This window comes from Kogia breviceps, chromosome 10 (genome assembly GCF_026419965.1).
Source record: "Kogia breviceps isolate mKogBre1 chromosome 10, mKogBre1 haplotype 1, whole genome shotgun sequence".
NCBI lineage: Eukaryota > Metazoa > Chordata > Mammalia > Artiodactyla > Physeteridae > Kogia > Kogia breviceps.
In genome coordinates, this window is record NC_081319.1 from 94,043,787 (window position 1) to 94,060,502 (window position 16,716).

The following is a 16,716-nucleotide window of genomic DNA, read 5'->3' on the forward strand; positions in this document are numbered from 1 at the left end:
AGAACATACTGGATAGTTAAATATAGGTGTGTGTTTACCAGTCAATTTCCAAAGTACGGTATTACTGCTGTCATCCCATTTGTTTATCATTATTTGGACACACAGTTTATCATAGCAAAAATTTAGCCCTGTGTTTCTAGGGTACCAACTTACGGGAAGAATAACTGTTCATAAAAAATACCTTCAGGGTAGGTAAGGGCCAGATACGATCTTCCAGAAATCCGTCCCTAGCCAATACTTATTTTGAAAGTTACAATATTCAAGCTTTAGAACTATGTTGAGGAAAAAAACGATAACTAATTACATGATTAATCTTTAAAAAGTAAAGCTTTCTGGTCATGTAAATTTGAAAAGTCTTGAAAGAAGATATAATTGAATAAGAGTTCTTGCTTGCTTTTCTAGACCAAGAGCTAAAAGTAGAAAAGGATGCTACCAGTACACAACCACGTAGAGAGATTGTTGTTTTCAGCCTTCAACTTACTGCGCTAACACTAGCACAGGTGTCTTTCTGTAATATTGAACCTACCTCCTAAATTAAAAAACAACAGCAGGAAGTCAGTCTGTAATTTGTAGCAGTTTGTCTCAGGTTTTCTCCTAACCTGGGGGAAAGGCAGTCTGTTCTCATCCCCAGACATCTGGGGGTGGAAAGCGTCCTGCTGGTGGGGGAACCTGGAATATGGAAGACTCCTCGAGACTGCCAGGAGACGAGTTCTCCCCTTTAATACATTATGAACTGGAGCTGACAGGAGTGGAGAAATCCCACAGTCTTCTATTTAACCTGCTTGTCATTTGTTTCTAATCCCCTGAGCTGAGGGGTAAGAGAATTGTAGATTTGAGGGCCCCTTAATGGTCATTTTTTTTCCCTCAGACACTGTGAATTAATTTAAGTTGAAATAAAACTCAGTCTTCATCTTTCTGATGTTCTGGGACACACACTCTACCGCTGTGTATTTTTGGAAAAACAAGTTATTCTCTCCTTTGTGAGGGGTGCCTGTATCACTGCATTCAGTTCTTAGAAGACTGTCGCTCGAGAAGATGCTTGGGGTGCCTCAGTCACTGTCATCTGAGCCCAGTTGGCAACAGCCACCATCTTCGAGCTGGTTATTGTAGGTTTCTCGTTGCCAGATTGTGTCCCTGAGAAAGGAACTCTCGAATCTTTGTGGGGCCCTATTTATGAAGGCATTGAGAGGCTGATTAATAGAACAATGGATGGTTTCACAAAGAAAAAGGTAAGTTAGAACTGGAGTCTGTGGAAGAAGATCAACTCAGAAAGGGGAAGCAGGCCCAGTTTGGTTTGGGGAAGAGTAGTAGAAACCAACTTGACCCTTTCACGATACCGAAAACACTTGTAACTATTTACACTTTGAAACCAGAAGACACTGGTGTTTCTAACAACTTTATCTGCCTGAACCAAGCCATAGAGAGATGTTCTTAGGTTTCTTTGTTATTGTTTGTCTTAGTCTAGCGTGCCACAACTTCATGTAGTTGATTAGTCACACTTGTTGAATCAGCATAATCTTTACCAAGCATATGGTTAACCACAAATAAGCCACTTAGAAACAAGCTACCTAGAAACACCAGAGTTAAAATACTTAGTCACAGCATCAGCCAAGAAAAGAGCAATTCACCGAGAATGATGATTTAAGATCTAACCTCAGTCCCACTGACATCCAAGGGTGTCTTCAGGACAATATGAGAATGCCAAGTCACCAACGCTTATTTCCTGGTCTTTTGATATGTAGCGGTGTATATGTGTGAGAACGCCAGTGCATTAATATTAGTTACCTATTGCAAAATGAACTACCCTTAAACTCAGCAGCTTAAAGCAACAATAAACATTTGTTATCTCACAATCTCTGCAGGTCCAGAATTCCAGCGTGGACAGTTCTAGGCGGTTCTGCCTCCGGCTGCTCATGAGGCTGCAGTCAAGATGTCAGCCAGAGCCGCAGTTATCTGAAGGCCTGACTGGATCTGGGAGGACCCACTTTTCGGGTGGTTCAGTCACACAGCTGGTGAGCTGGTGCTTCCTCTCCATGCAGACCTCTCTGTGCTGCTTCAGTGTCCTCACGACATGATGGTTGGCTTCTCCCGGGTGAGCGGCTCCGGAGAGTAAACACAAGCCACAAAGCCTCGTATGACCTCATCTCAGACGTCACACTTTGTCACTTCCACCATGTTCTATTCATTAGAAGTGAGTCAGGAATGCAGGGGAGGGAATTGGGCTCTTCCTTTTGAAAAGAGAACATCTAAGAATTTGTAGACATATTTTTAAATGACTGTAATTTGTTAAGAGTTATAGGGCTGAGGCCATGGGCCAAAGCAAAGCTAACTGGAACCTATGAGTGAATGTAGAAATGCAACTCATTTGTAAACAGTAAGGTCAAAAGGAAAGCCACATTTCCATGGAATGAAAAGTGAAAATACTAGGACTATCTGAATATGTGAGTTATAGCCAGTAATCATACTGCACTAATATTTCTGGTAGAGGCAAATGATCGGGAACTATTAACTATGCTTCTATTTATAGTTATATTTTCACATTTGATTCTTTTCAGATTTGCTTCATTAGAGGTACAATGAATAGATTTAATGGCTTTGCGCAAAATAGAAAATGAATCTTAGGAAATTCAAACACATCATTTCTTATTAAGGCGAGCAATATTAATGATTAGCTTTAGAAATAAAACTGCCAACAAAAGAAGGGTTTATGAATGTAGGATTTTTTTTTAATGAAGCCACTGACAAAGGTAGGATTATTTTACTATTAAAATGTCATACACTTCCAAATGTTTGGAAATATGCAAAAGGGTTGGTTCAAGGCTCTTGAAGCTTGTAAAATAAAACTCTAAATCCAAAAGAGGATGACTGGAAAAAACTTTTAAATAAAGGGATTTTTAAAAATAGTTTAAAAGAGAAAAACAGGTTAAAAAATAAAGTAAAAGTAGGTGAACAAAAAATGGTGCAGATATGTAGAAAAGGATTCCTGGGTTGTTTTCTTCCTGTTTAAAATTAGACTCGGGGGGCTTCCCTGGTGGCACAGTGGTTGAGAATCCGCCTGCCAATGCAGGGGACACGGGTTCAAGCCCTGGTCCAGGAAGATCCCACATGCTGCGGAGCAACTAAGCCCGTGCGCCATAACTACTGAGCCTATGCTCGACAGCCTGTGAGCCACAACTACTGAGCCCACGTGCCACAACTACTGAAGCCCGCGCGCCTAGAGTCCGTGCTGCGCAACAAGAGAAGCCACAACAATGAGAAGCCCGCGCACCGCAATGAAGAGTAGCCCCCACTCACCTCAACTAGAGAAAGCCCGCACGTAGCAACACAGATCCAACGCAGCCAAAAATAAAATAAATTAAAAGAAAATTAGACTCAGGTAAAAATATTCAGTCAACTCAAACTCAGCGTTGGGGCGCTCTTCCCCTCTGTTCCTCCTCGCCTCCCAGGATGGGTCTAGAAGGCACCTTTAGTTGTCCTGTCAGCCAGGAGAGGTGCCCGTATCTGTTGCCCTCTGCTGCCTCCTGCTGACCCCGGTTGAGGAGTAGCTTTTCTCATCTCATTTTTGGGCACAGACTTCTGTCTTCATCCACCACTGATGTCAGTGATGGTCTGTCATCTGAGAAACTTTTTGAGGACAGTTGCTCCCAGGAAACCTGGCAAACGTCCTCTGCTGACCAGCTTTCCCTGCTGGCCTTGCACTGGTACTTGTGAGGCTCAGCTCTTCCTGCTCCAGATCTGGGCTGTCCACAGTGCAGCCCCTGCCATGGCACTCCGTACAGGAGTGCCCACATGTGGCAAACCCTGGACAGTCACGGTGACTTAAAATTCTCAGCTGTTAATTCTTCGGCATCATTCATGGTGTCTTTCAGGAACTTATCCGTGCCACAAGAGGGACAAGGTGGATGCTCTCTGGAGCCCATCCCTTCCCTCCATCCTACCAAAGCAAGGCTGGGAGGGTGCCAACAGGGAGAAGCAGACCTCAGCCTAGGCAGTCTCAAATTCCCTCTCAAGCTGTCCTAGCTTCTAATGGTTTTCCCAACATCTTATCCCAGACAAAGACATGGTGGACTAGGTCTCCTCCTACAGACCAGGAAGCAGCCCCACCATGGTCTCAATCTCTTCTCTCATCCCCTTTCTTGATTCCATCTTTCTCCTTCTCTTCCTGTCTCACAGGAACCACCTTTATACCACAGAGCCAGTCTCTCTATACTGACTCTTAACAAAATGCTCAGGCCTCCAAACTTTGCTTGAATATGTAAAGGAAGGCTCTTGGAATTAAAACAACCCTTTCTCCTTCAACAAAACATGGCTCTCAAGGTTACTTATTACCTAGGTGAGGTCTGAAAGCTAAGCTGTGCTCAAGATAGTACCCACCACTCTGTGACGGAAGACGTGGAACTGACACAAAGAGTGGAGAGCCAGAGAGTAACATGATTTGTAGGCAAAATGATACGTCTGTTTAATATTAACAAATACCCCGTTGCATCATTATTGGGTGTAAAGTATTTCGTATTCACTGTCCCCTGAAATCATTTCAACAACCCTGTGAGGTAGATACTGTCATTACCCCCTCTTTGTAGGTGAAAAAAGTCTTAGTTTAAGGATTGTCAACATCATAAGGGCCAGAAAATGATGGAGCTGAGCTTCAAATCCAGCAAGATGATCATAATCAGTCTATCGGTCTCAAAATCCTGTTCAGAAGAACTGTATCGTGGTTGCAGCTGTCACACTTGACTCTTAGTTTCTTTGGATTTCCAGCAGAGAAGGGAAAGCTGCAGGCAGAGGCATCTTCCTTTCTCCTAGCTCAGAGACTTTGCTGTCTATACCGCCTTCATTTGGGGATCTCCAGCCTCTAAGGAAATGAAATATAGCCCTTAACTAAAGGTTGGGGCATCCCTGATATGGATTCCATAAAGGGATAGGTTGGATCAGTCTTCAAAAAATAAAAAACAAACAACTTTTAAAAAACTTGAAATAACAAGCTTATTCTAGTTTAAAATCGCTCAAGGTCAGACAGCAGGTGAATGGCAGCTCCAGGCCTGACGTCTGTTTGATGCCAAAGCCCCCTCTTTCTATTGAAGCAGGTTAATCCTGCTGACCTGACTCCAAGCACCTTTCCAGGTCTACTTCTCACTGGTCATGCCCTTGCTCCAGGATCCCTGTACTCTGGTGAACATCTATCCGAACCATGCTTATCTGTATCTCCAAGACTCATGCTCTCCCATCAAGAGGCCAATGGAATAGTTCCAAAATTCTGAGAGAAAGTCAATCTGTGCTTCAGTTTCTGGTTTGTTACTAATTCAAGAATGAGGGCAAATAACATTTTAGGCAGAGACAATGACTTTACCACTAAAAGACTATTAAAAGAAGTACTTTAAGAAGAAGAAAATTAAATGCAGATGGAAGGAAAGAGTGGTGAGCAAAGAAATCAGTCGATATATGGTTAAATCTAAACAAGCATCAACAGAACAAAACTTGTGTGTGAGTGTGAAAATGACGTGGGACAAAAATATGGTCAACAGTTGAGGAGGGATTGGACTGGAAAGCATTCTGTAGAGCTTGTGTCCTTCTGGAAGAGGAGAGAGACGGATCGGTTTCAGACGATTCATGTTAAAATGGAAGGAAGGAAGAAAGGAAGTGTTACAGCTTCATAACCAACAGAAAGGGAGGAAAGGCAGGGACAACAAAACCGTTAACCATTAGTAGGCAAGAAAGGAAGGGAAAGGCAACATAGAAAAAAACAGGGTAGGACTTCCCTGGCAGTCCAGTGGTTAAGACTCCATGCTCCCACTGGAGGGGGAATGTGTTCGATCCCTGGTCGGGGAACTAAGATCCTGCAAGCTGCGAGGCACGGCCAAAACAACAAACAAAAAAACAGGGTGGACAGAATGACCAAAAGAAAAGGATAAAAGCAAATCTAAGTAAATCCATAACCACGATACTTGTAAATCGTCTAAACTTACCAATGCTGTCAATGAAAACAAAGAACACATCCGAAATAGGGTGAAACTCACTGGAATTTGAGTCAGGAGATATCTGTTCTATTACTGTCACAAAGTTGTGACTTTGAGCATATAGCCTTAGCACTCTGGACTTCAGTTTCCTATAATGAAACACAACAGTAACAATAAAAATTTATTAAATGAATGAATTAGTAACAAATGGAAAAAATGCTTCACAATCTGACAAACCATCACAAAGAGCAAGGTTATTATCTAAAGTACAAATATATAAAACAACACAAGTATTGAGAGAAAATCAGCTTTCAGCCAAGAGAGCACTTGTTGGCAAGACTCGCTGATGAAATTTCCCCGGGGATTAGGTCCATCCAGGCTGAGTCCCAGAGCAGGTCCCGGAGATAACAGCTGTCACCTGCCAGGATCACTCTCCACCCCTCAGGAAGCACGGATCTTCATTTCTGTAGACAATAAAGCCTCAACACAATGGATACTTACAAAGTTGAAAAAGTCACTCATGCGTTAGTTGTGGGACTGGCTCAGCGCAACTTTATAGTTCGTTTCAACCTGTGAAGTCTGATTTCTTTGGTTCTCAACTCCGTGCCTGTGTTAACCTTTCAGGAAGAAAGGACACTGTGCAGGGAAACTAGTTTTCTTTATTTACAGCATCTAGCGGAGTGCTCTGTAGACGGTCGGCATCTGTTACACTTTTTCCTGATCAATCAGCTTTGAATAGATACTGCTGCTTAATCAACTTTTTTCCTTCCAGTTTTATTGAGTTATAATCGATATACAGTACTGTAAGTTTATGGCGTACAGCATGATTTGACTTACATACTCATGAAATGATTATCACAATAAGTTAAGTGAACATCCATCATCTCATATAGATACAAAAATAAAGAAATAGAAAAAAACTTTGTGTGTGATGACAGCTCTTAGGGTTTACTCTCTTAACTTTCATATGTAACATACAGCCATGTTATCTATATGTATCACGTTGTACACTACATCCCTAGGACTTCTTTATCTTATAACTGGAAGTTTACAGTATCCTTTGACCACCTTGATCCAATTTCCCCTCCCTCCATTCCCCCGTCCCCTAGTGACCACAAATCTGATCCCTTTTTCTGTGAGTTTGTATGTATATTTGTTTTTGAAGTATAATGACCTACAATACTGTGTTAGTTCCTGTTACACGATATAGTGATTTTTTTCTGTACATATCAAAATGGTCACCGCCATAAGTCTGCTTACAATATGTCCCCATACAAAGATATTACTCAGTTATTGACTGTATTCCCCACGTTGCACATGTCACACCCTGGACTCACCTATTCTGCAACTGGAAGTTTGTCCCTCTTCATCTCCTCCATCTATTTCTTTCTTCCCCCCACCTCCCTCCCCTCTGGCAGCCACCTGTTTCTTCTCTGTTATATAAAACTGTTCCTGTTTGGTTATACTCATTTGTTTTATGTTTTAGATTACACTTGAAATTGAAATCATACAATATTTGTCTTTCTCTGTCACTGCTTAATCAACTTCAAAGAGAAAGATATATTTCTCAAAAATTAAGCCTGGAGTGAGATATTCAGTGTAAATTTACTTTCCTAAGGAAAAAAGGGACTTCCCTGGCAGGCCAGTGGTTAAGACTCTGTGCTCCCAATGCAGGGGGCACGGGTTTGATCCCTGGTTGGGGAAGTAGATCCCACGAGCCGCGAGGTGCAGCCAAAAAAAAGAAAGAAAAAGGAATTCTTGGAAGCTGCTTAAGCTACATTCACTTCTCTGCTCCTGTTCAGCCTGCCCACTCCCTAATTTTTCAGGCCCTTTGCCCTGTTATTTAATATGGAGTAGTATTCTGATGTCATGATAATAACACATGACTTTTTGTTGAGTCAAGTCAATAAGCATAGCTGACTTTTATAAATATCAACTACCATCCCAGGGGGGAGTCTTTTTTTTTTTTTTTTTTTTTTTTTTTTGAGGTACGCGGGCCTCTCATTGTTGTGACCTCTCGCGTTGCAGAACACAGGCTCCGGACACCAGGCTCAGCAGCCATGGCTCACGGGCCTAGCCGCTCCGCGGCATGTGGAATCTTCCCGAACCGGGACACGAACCCGTGTCCCCTGAATTGGCAGGCGGACTCTCAACCACTGCGCCACCAGGGAAGCCCCCAGGGGGGAGTCTTTCCAATCATTACTTGCGAATGATTTTCATCACTCCCTAGGACGTAATCCTTTAAAAGCCCCAGTTTAGCTCAATACTCCTAACCTCATTTTAGAATAAAATAGGCCAATGGTATTGCCAGCCCGACATGTCCTACCTAGCTAGCCATATTCACTTTTAAAAACGATGAACTAGCCTCTCCAAATAAATTAAGAGGGTGTTTAGCAACAATGTAAGCAAATCAATGCAAGCGATTTTTAAGAATCTTACTTTGTAATTTATGCATGTTGGGAATATATCTTAATTGCTTAGGCCTTTTCTCTGGAAGTATTCCCAAGCCTTGAAAAACTGGGATGCTTAGATCTGCTGATGATTCTTCCTAAGAACCAAGCAGCATTTAGGTCTCTGGGAAATAGTTTTGCATTTGACATAGGATGGAGATATGTTGTCGGATGGTCCTGTTTGATGGGTTAGACTGAGATTTTCTTCTTGGAATGTGGACAGGACACTGAAGGATGAGAAAAGTGGGGTAAGAAATAGATAAGAGGAGACGAGACTCTTGAACAGCCTTTTGCCCTCCCGGTTATCTTCCCTTTGAAAGATGGATACGGAACTCCACACTAGATTTTGGTTCTGTGCAAGGAACTGGATGTTACCACTCCAGGGATAAGAAAGAAAGGGAAAGAAGGCAGAAGGTGTGGGAAAGAAAAGGGGAGTCATTCTCAGAAGCAGGCCAGAGGACGAGTGCAACTGAGCATGTAAGAAAAATGGTGGGAGTTTTAAAAAAATATGCATTCCTAGATTCAACCCTAGAGAGTCTATAGATCTGGTTGGGGCCCTGACAATCCATGTTTTAAATGCTTCCCATCTGCTGCTGATGCCAGATTTGGGGACTGCTGTGGAAAAGCAAAGTTTGTGCCTAAAACAAACCAGGATCTAATTCTTTAGCTTTGATGTTGGGGGAAAAAAAAGGGGGGGAGGGATGGGGCCTGAGGATGTTTAAAGTCAGTTGGTTAGGATACTTTCCTTTATTCTCACCTTATTCTCTCTCCCCCTTTCAAGAAAACTGTTTCGTATTCATTGCCTGGCAGGGGGTGAGGGTGGGGAGAATAAGCCGGGGTGAAAAGGAATAACCTTCCAAAAACCTAAGATCCTTAGGGGAATTAGATACACAGGATAAATATTTGAGAGCTGGAGGGTGAGGCCATGCCCAGAAAAAGATTGAAAAAAAAAAAAAAAGATTGCGAAAGATTGTCTAGGCAGAGGGTATTTAGGAAGGGGAGGGGAACAGAGAGGACACAGGTGCCTGGAGTCCTCCATCCAGAGGAACTACGTGCCCTTCCCACCTGAGACAGTAGGATTCAATGGCGAAAAGCCTCAGGCTTCACTCCCCAAAGCAGAGGCCTGGAGCGCAGGGAGACCCTGGAGAGGGAAGGGCTACACCGTGCATCTCAGCCCAGGAGGAATGAAAAGGCCTGGACTGAAGGGGGCAGAAGGCCAGGAAGGCGGGGTGTCTTGGCAACAATTTGCAGGCACAGAGAACATCAAGAAACATCCCTCCCCACAGCATGACATGCACCCTAGGAACGACTCTAGGAAGAGACGGGGTGCTGAGACCTGACTTGACTTAGTTTATGTTTCTGCTACCTCTAAAAAGTGGGGTTTTGGAACAGAAATTCTGTTGAGTTAAAGAAATAGGAATTTACATTTCTTGAATACCTGAGTCATGGACACTCTCATGTCTGCTCATGTCAAGACATGTCTGCTGCACTAGAAGCTAATCAAATGAATAACGGCAGCATCCCATGATAAACCACGGAACAGCCTGGGTAGGTATGGGGTAGGGATGATATGCTTGCAGTTGAGTTTCCTACAGTTCCGGTCAATAGCCAGGATATCTTCATTCTAAGCTAAAGATCACAGGTAGAGTTGTAAATCACTCCAGCATGCACGCAACTCTCTAATTCTAATCCAAGACATTCCGAAATAGTGCCAAGAAGAAGGGTGGCCAGATTTAGCAAAGAAGTTGTCCCATGCATTATTTGCACAACTGGGGACATTTTTTTTTTTCTTTCGTTGCAGAGCACAGGCTACGGACGCGCAGGCTCAGCGGCCATGGCTCACGGGCCCAGCCGCTCCGCGGCATGTGGGATCTTCCCGGACCGGGGCACGAACCCGTGTCCCCTGCATCGGGAGGCGGACTCTCAACCACTGCGTCACCAGGGAAGCCCTGGGGACATTCTTATACTAAAAAATCATTCGTTGCTTTTCTGAAATGCAAATTTAGCTGCGTGTCTTCTAGGTTGTCTGGCAACCCTACAAAGAGGGGAACTCACGGGTGCGGGGGCCCAATAAGACATCTCCCACTGTCCCCGACCTGTTTAGCAGAGCCCTTACTCCACTCCAGAAACCCTGCCAAGGCCCTGGCTGAGAAGCAGCTGGACAAACGTCGGTGAGAAGAGGCCGGAATGTCAGTGGGCTGAGCAGCTTCCGTAAACATCTCAGACTCCACTCCCTGCACCCACCCACTGGCTGTGGGAAGTTCTAGAATGCTGCCTGGCTTAAAGAAAGGAACACAGGTTTTGAAATTAGTCAAATGTGAGTTCAGAGCCCATCATGTCAACTACCAAGTGTATGACCTTGAGTGAACTCCTTGACCCTTCTCTTTTAGACAACTCCCTAAAAGACGTTGGAAGGATGAAAAAGAAAGCACGTAAAGCACACAGCGAGGTGCATGGCTCACAGTGGATACCCCTTAGTGCTATTTTTTTAAAAATAAATTTATTTCTGGCTGCATTGGGCCTTCACTGCTACATGCGGGCTCTCTCTAGTTGCAGAGAGCGGGGCTACTTCTCGTTGTGCCGCGTGGGCTTCTCATTGCAGTGGCGTCTCATCGCGGAGCACGGGCTCTAGGCTCGCAGGCTTCAGTAGTTGTGGCTCGCGGGCCGCAGAGCACAGGCTCGGTAGTTCTGTTGCACGGGCTTAGTTGCTCTGTGGCATGAGGGGTCTTTCCGGACCAGGGCTCGAACCCGTGTCCCCTGCATTGGCAGGCGGATTCTTAACCACTGCGCCAGCAGGGAATCTTGACCACTGCGCCACCAGGGAAGTCCCTCTTTAGTGCTATTATTTCATGCAATTAATTACTAAATAAGAGTGTGGGAAACTTTAAATCATATTCCTTGGTCTCTTCCTCTCCTCTGGAAGATCCTACTTGGATATTGCAGTTATCTGGGGACACAATTTGTCCCGTTGCAAACTCAGAGCTATGTATCTCTGTCTAGAGTTTACATTTTACAGTATTTTCTTTTACCCTGTTCTTGTATACTAAAGAATGTATTTACATCTAAACAAAGGGCTAGGGAATTCCTTGGCAGTCCAGCGGTTAGGACTCTGTGCTTCCACTGCAGGGGACCCGGGTTCGATCCCTGGTCAGGAACTGGGATCCCACAAGCCACGTGGCCAAAAATAAAGAAATAAATAAAACGGTTAATTGTAAACAATAAATAAATAAAGGAATAGCGTACTCAACTCGTTCCTTAGTTGAGCATTCTGCTCACGATTCCACTGGGCCCAGGGTATGGGGACAATGCTGGTTTAGGGGAAGCTTTTTTCTGACTGAAAATTGTTTAAAATAAAGAATGTAGACTTACAGCCATTTATGCAGTACATATTTCCAAAAGGAAATTTATCTGCATTAAGTATTTATTCAAAACACTTAAAGTAAAAGTATAACCATTTCTACTTGTCCCGAAACGGCAGGCCCTATTTTGTCATCACGTTTCTATCTGCAGAACATATGGCTCAGAATATAGTAAATATTTGTTGCATACTATTCCAAAGGTCTGGTTTTAAAGGATATATCCTCCTCCTGTGGTTCCTATTTGAGTATAATCCCTGAGGGAAAGCACTATCTTCATCCGATTACATAAAAGTGATTTTTTTTTCTGTTTACTTCTGACACAGCAAGTGGTACATGGTCTAAGGTAAACTGTGTTTAAAAAGAAAGGGGGGATTAAAGGTGTTTTAATAATAAAAGATTATTTTAACAAACTAAAGTATTTTTGAAATGCACAGAAAAGTAATTCCATCACATAAAAGTGGTCGAGGGAAATAACAAATTGAAATAACGAACCTCTGTGAATACGCATTCAGCCGTCTAGTAAACATTTATCCAGATTGCACCTGGTACTCTGGATATAAAATGTTAGGCAACCATGATGTTGCAATAACGAGGGTCTTTTCTTTCTAATGTATTATTTATTAGTCCTTCATTATTTACGACGTTGGTAAGTGATACTCTGCACGTCTGTAGCACCATTTCTGCAAAGTACCCCTCATCCCTCCTTCGTTTATTTTACAGTATGTGAATTTGGGTCAACAAGGATCCAGTCTAGACTCAGAAGACTGACTTACGAAGGCTCAGTCCACCAAAGGTGAGTTCACGTCGGCTGCAGACCTGGCAGAACTTTTGACTGAGTTTGCAGGCATTGCTCATCGTGACTATTTGTCAGAATTTAAAATGTGCTCTTCCCTTTCTCTCCTCAGCCCTCCCTTCTTCTCTCTTATGTCACCCCTTAAACATTTCCCCTTTCTTTTTCCATATTGCTGGCATGGGTAGGAAGTTGTCAGTGAAAGTTGCTGAAAAAAAATCTAAACAAATGATCTTACTTGTCTTGTTTCGACTTGATGTAGAACTGGCCGCTGTACTTCTGTTTTCCTTAGTTTGTACTTAGGACAGAAAGCTTCTAAGAACTATTGCATTTTTTTTTTCTCTACCTCAGTCTTTAAGACTTTTCAAAAAAATCCCGTTCGAAAGTTAACGATGGAGGAAATGAAGGGGGAAAGTCAGCTCCTTTTTGTTTGTAAACTCAAAGCAAACCCTGAGAAAAGGAAGAGGCTGTTATCTGAGCAAGTGTAGCTGCAAAGGGCAGGCCCAGATGATGAGTTAAGGAGAGGCATAGTCACAAGGGCCAGCAGTGAAAAGGGAAAAATGGCTTTTGCTTCTTAACTGTCTACTCCTAGTGGCCTTTTGCAGGTCGGTGTCCTCACCACCTGTTTGCAGAGTAACTGCCATTCTGCATGGCACCATCTAATCTGGGAGAGACAAGGAATTACACTCCAGTGTGAACAGGCAGCAAGCTAAGATCGTTCATTGATCTCTGCACCTCAGCTGAAAGACATGGGTCTAAAAGCAGGTGCTTCTTATAGTAAGTGCTTAGGAGTTACTGCTGCCTCACAGAAGGGGCAAGATTTTATGACCACACAAGTGAAAAAGAACTGGTTTAACTATTACTAATTTAAAGCATCTAAGTTGTGGCTTGGATTCAATTGTGGCTGGTAGAGGCTGTGCGTTGCTTGGTTAGGGCCTCTGTGGAGACTTTTGCATGCTTTGATGTTTTAATTCTGAATCGAAAGCTTTGTGGGCAGAGGTAGCTTTCTCTAACCGGAGGTGGTCTGTTTAACAGGCTTTGCTCCATGTCTGCAGAGTTGCCTTTGTTTGGCAACACTGCCTATTTAATATTACATGTAGAATAGTATAACTTCACTCATATTTGCTTTGGAGAATATTTGTAGAGTTCTTTTTGTTTTTTGGTTTTGAAGAACCATGTTTGTGGTGACTCATGATATGCTGTTGTCCTTATAATGGACCCAAACAAGGTGAGATAGTTTGAAGACAGGCTGTGGGTTATAGGTACTGGGTTTAAAATCATCTTGTTAACTATTATGTTTGGTCAGTTGCTCTGTTAAATCAGCTCTGCTACCTGCGGTAATAGACACTAAAAAAGTACTAAATCCAGAATTTCATTTCAGGTAATAGTCTAGCTTCCTTTGGAAGAAGAAGCTAATGAAAATTAAAAATGTTTAATTTCATTTCTGCTCACATTGTGGTAAAGGTGAAATGCACCAAATGTTAAATAAGAGGGGAAAAAAATCTATATGCACTATAAGCTGCAGGTTCATCAACTCTTACTTAAATTGTTGATTGGAGACTAATGAAGAATAGGGATTCCTAAGCCTGCTCTTTACAGAAACTTTGGTTAACTTCAATACCTTGATGTCTTGATGTGTGAGCGTTGATATGAACAAATGTGTTTATATTTGGCCTATAGGAGGGGAGGTATGTGAGAGCCTTTTAAAAACGATTTTTCATTTCTTGTGTTTCACAACTTTTTAGGCCTTCCCTGTTGTAAGAGTTAAGAAGAGCTATAGGTGTGTTGTGGAAAGAATACTTTTGATGGCCAATGTCAGGGAAGGAATTTTTACTCTAAAGATCCATTACTATTTAATTTTTTTTCCAGAAGTAATCTTTGGAGAAAATACTGTATCTGAATTTTGTCTTGACTTCATAGCACCTACATAGGAGGTCAGGCTATTAGTAGGTAATCTATTTAATTGCTTTTATAATTTGTTAAGTAGAAAGCTGCCGTCATTCGTGTCCTGACAGTTTAGGAAAGTGAAAAAATCTATAGATTTTACTCCAAGTTGCCTGACTTCTTATCCAACATTTTAGATATTAGTTGCTAACCCAGTACCAAGAATATTCCCCCTTAAGAGTTCCTACCTTAACATTGGTTTCGTGAGTGTTTGGAAAAGAGAAAAGCCACAGCAACTCTAAGGAAGTAGTCTGATATTTCTTTCCAGGATTTCTCTCTGCTCACAGCTTCTGGGATTGTGAGATGGTTTCCTCTCCATCCATGTCTTTTGTTTCTTGTGGATTAATTCTAAAAGAACGTGTGTACGAGTAAAGAAGGCTAGTTGGGAAGTAGCAAAGTGCTCAAGTATATTTCATAACTGATGTTTAGTTTCAGACTGTTGACATTTCAGATGTGCTCTACGAATTCTACAGGATGGTTCATCCTTAAAACAGTGCTTCTCAGATGTCCTGTGTATAGGAGTCACCTGGCGATCTTGTTGAAATGCAGATTCTGATTAAGTAGGCCTGGGATGATCTTTATTCTAACAAGCTCCCAAGGACTGGTGCTGCTAGCCTCTGAGTAGCGAGGGGCCAAAAGACACCCTGTAAGCTAAGTAGGTTGTACCTTTCTGGTGGTGGGGGGGTGACGTGTACAGTAGCGTTGTTAACATGTTAATTAGTAGAAGGCTCTTGAAAAGAAGTCTTAATAAGTTAGGGTCTAATAAATTCCAGCAGTCTCTACAAATGCTTTTAAAAAATGAAAATGCTTGGTCTCACTGTGAGCAAATTGAATTTTGCAAACGTTATAGTGTTACATAGATTGCAACCTTAGTGATGAGTCCAGTTTTCAGATGAAACTGAGGAATTATATTAAAAAAAATAAACTAAGCCATTAGATTTATTGTATGGGATGAATTCAATAGCAGGTGTTTAGAATTTAGAAAGTAGAATTTGGGAGTAATTATCAGTGTTACGTGCTAGGGGTTAATAAGAGCATAATACAGTAAACTTTAAGAGAATTCAGCAAAATAATAAAGTATAATGCACTATGTGGACAGAGGTTGTTTTAATGTTTTGTACACTGACATATATACTAAATGCTGAGATTAGAAAGCAACACATAGTAGGTTCAACACATAGTAGGTGTTAATGTTTAGATTATGTTTGTAAATTGTTTATAAATATCTATATCCTTCTTTAGCCTTGATCTCAATTGTTTATGTTTATCCTAGTTAACATTTTGCCTATAGGCTAATATATGTTTAATCTTTGTTGAATTCATTAACTGTCTTAAATATTAGGATGGGACCGGTCTTCCTGAATTTGGTTATCATTTCATTCAGTAAAACTGAATTTCCATTTAGAATTGATGAATTTAAAATGTGCCTTCAGCTATAATGGAAGGTACATAAACACATATATGCCAAAAGCTACTATATATTGACATACGCAGTCAGGAAGAAGAAAAATGTTATATGGCATGTTGGAATTAAGTGATATAAATAGTTAATCAAAATTTGATTATATTAGTTAATTCATTTAGTCTTAAGTATTACTTTATTCCCAAAAGACAGAGAACACAGTAAGTTAATGAGAGTATAATGATGTACATCTTTCAATATCTTCCCAATGCTGTGGCCTCTCTGTCCCTAAAATACAGACAAAAACCCCGATACTCTTCTAGAATCCCAACCCCACTTTGAGTTTTTCCAGCTGAGATTGAAGTTCATTATATCATTATAATACATTTTTTTTTAAAAAACACTAGTTTAACCTTATTTTTCTATCTAATGAAATGTTTGGTAATAATTATCACATAGAAATGTCTGTTGGAAGATCAAGGAGATCTGTCTAAAACTACTCTCAATAAAATAATTTGCTTCAATACACATCATAGCAGATACCTCATTTTGTGTAGGTAGGGTAAATACATACCTTTCTAACTTCTTGTAACTGTCATCTCTAAATACTCCTTTGGCCAGAATTGTCTTACGTTTTGAAGAAGATATAAAGGCTGTTTTTCAATCCAGGTTGTGTGTAGACCAAATTGTATTTCACTTGTAATTGGTGGATATTCCTTATCTCTAAAGAAAGGTCAGAAGGCTCTCTATTTGCTAATTTATAATTGTCAGATGTATACCATATTATATGGGGAAAAATAAAGATGTTTCTTTGTGG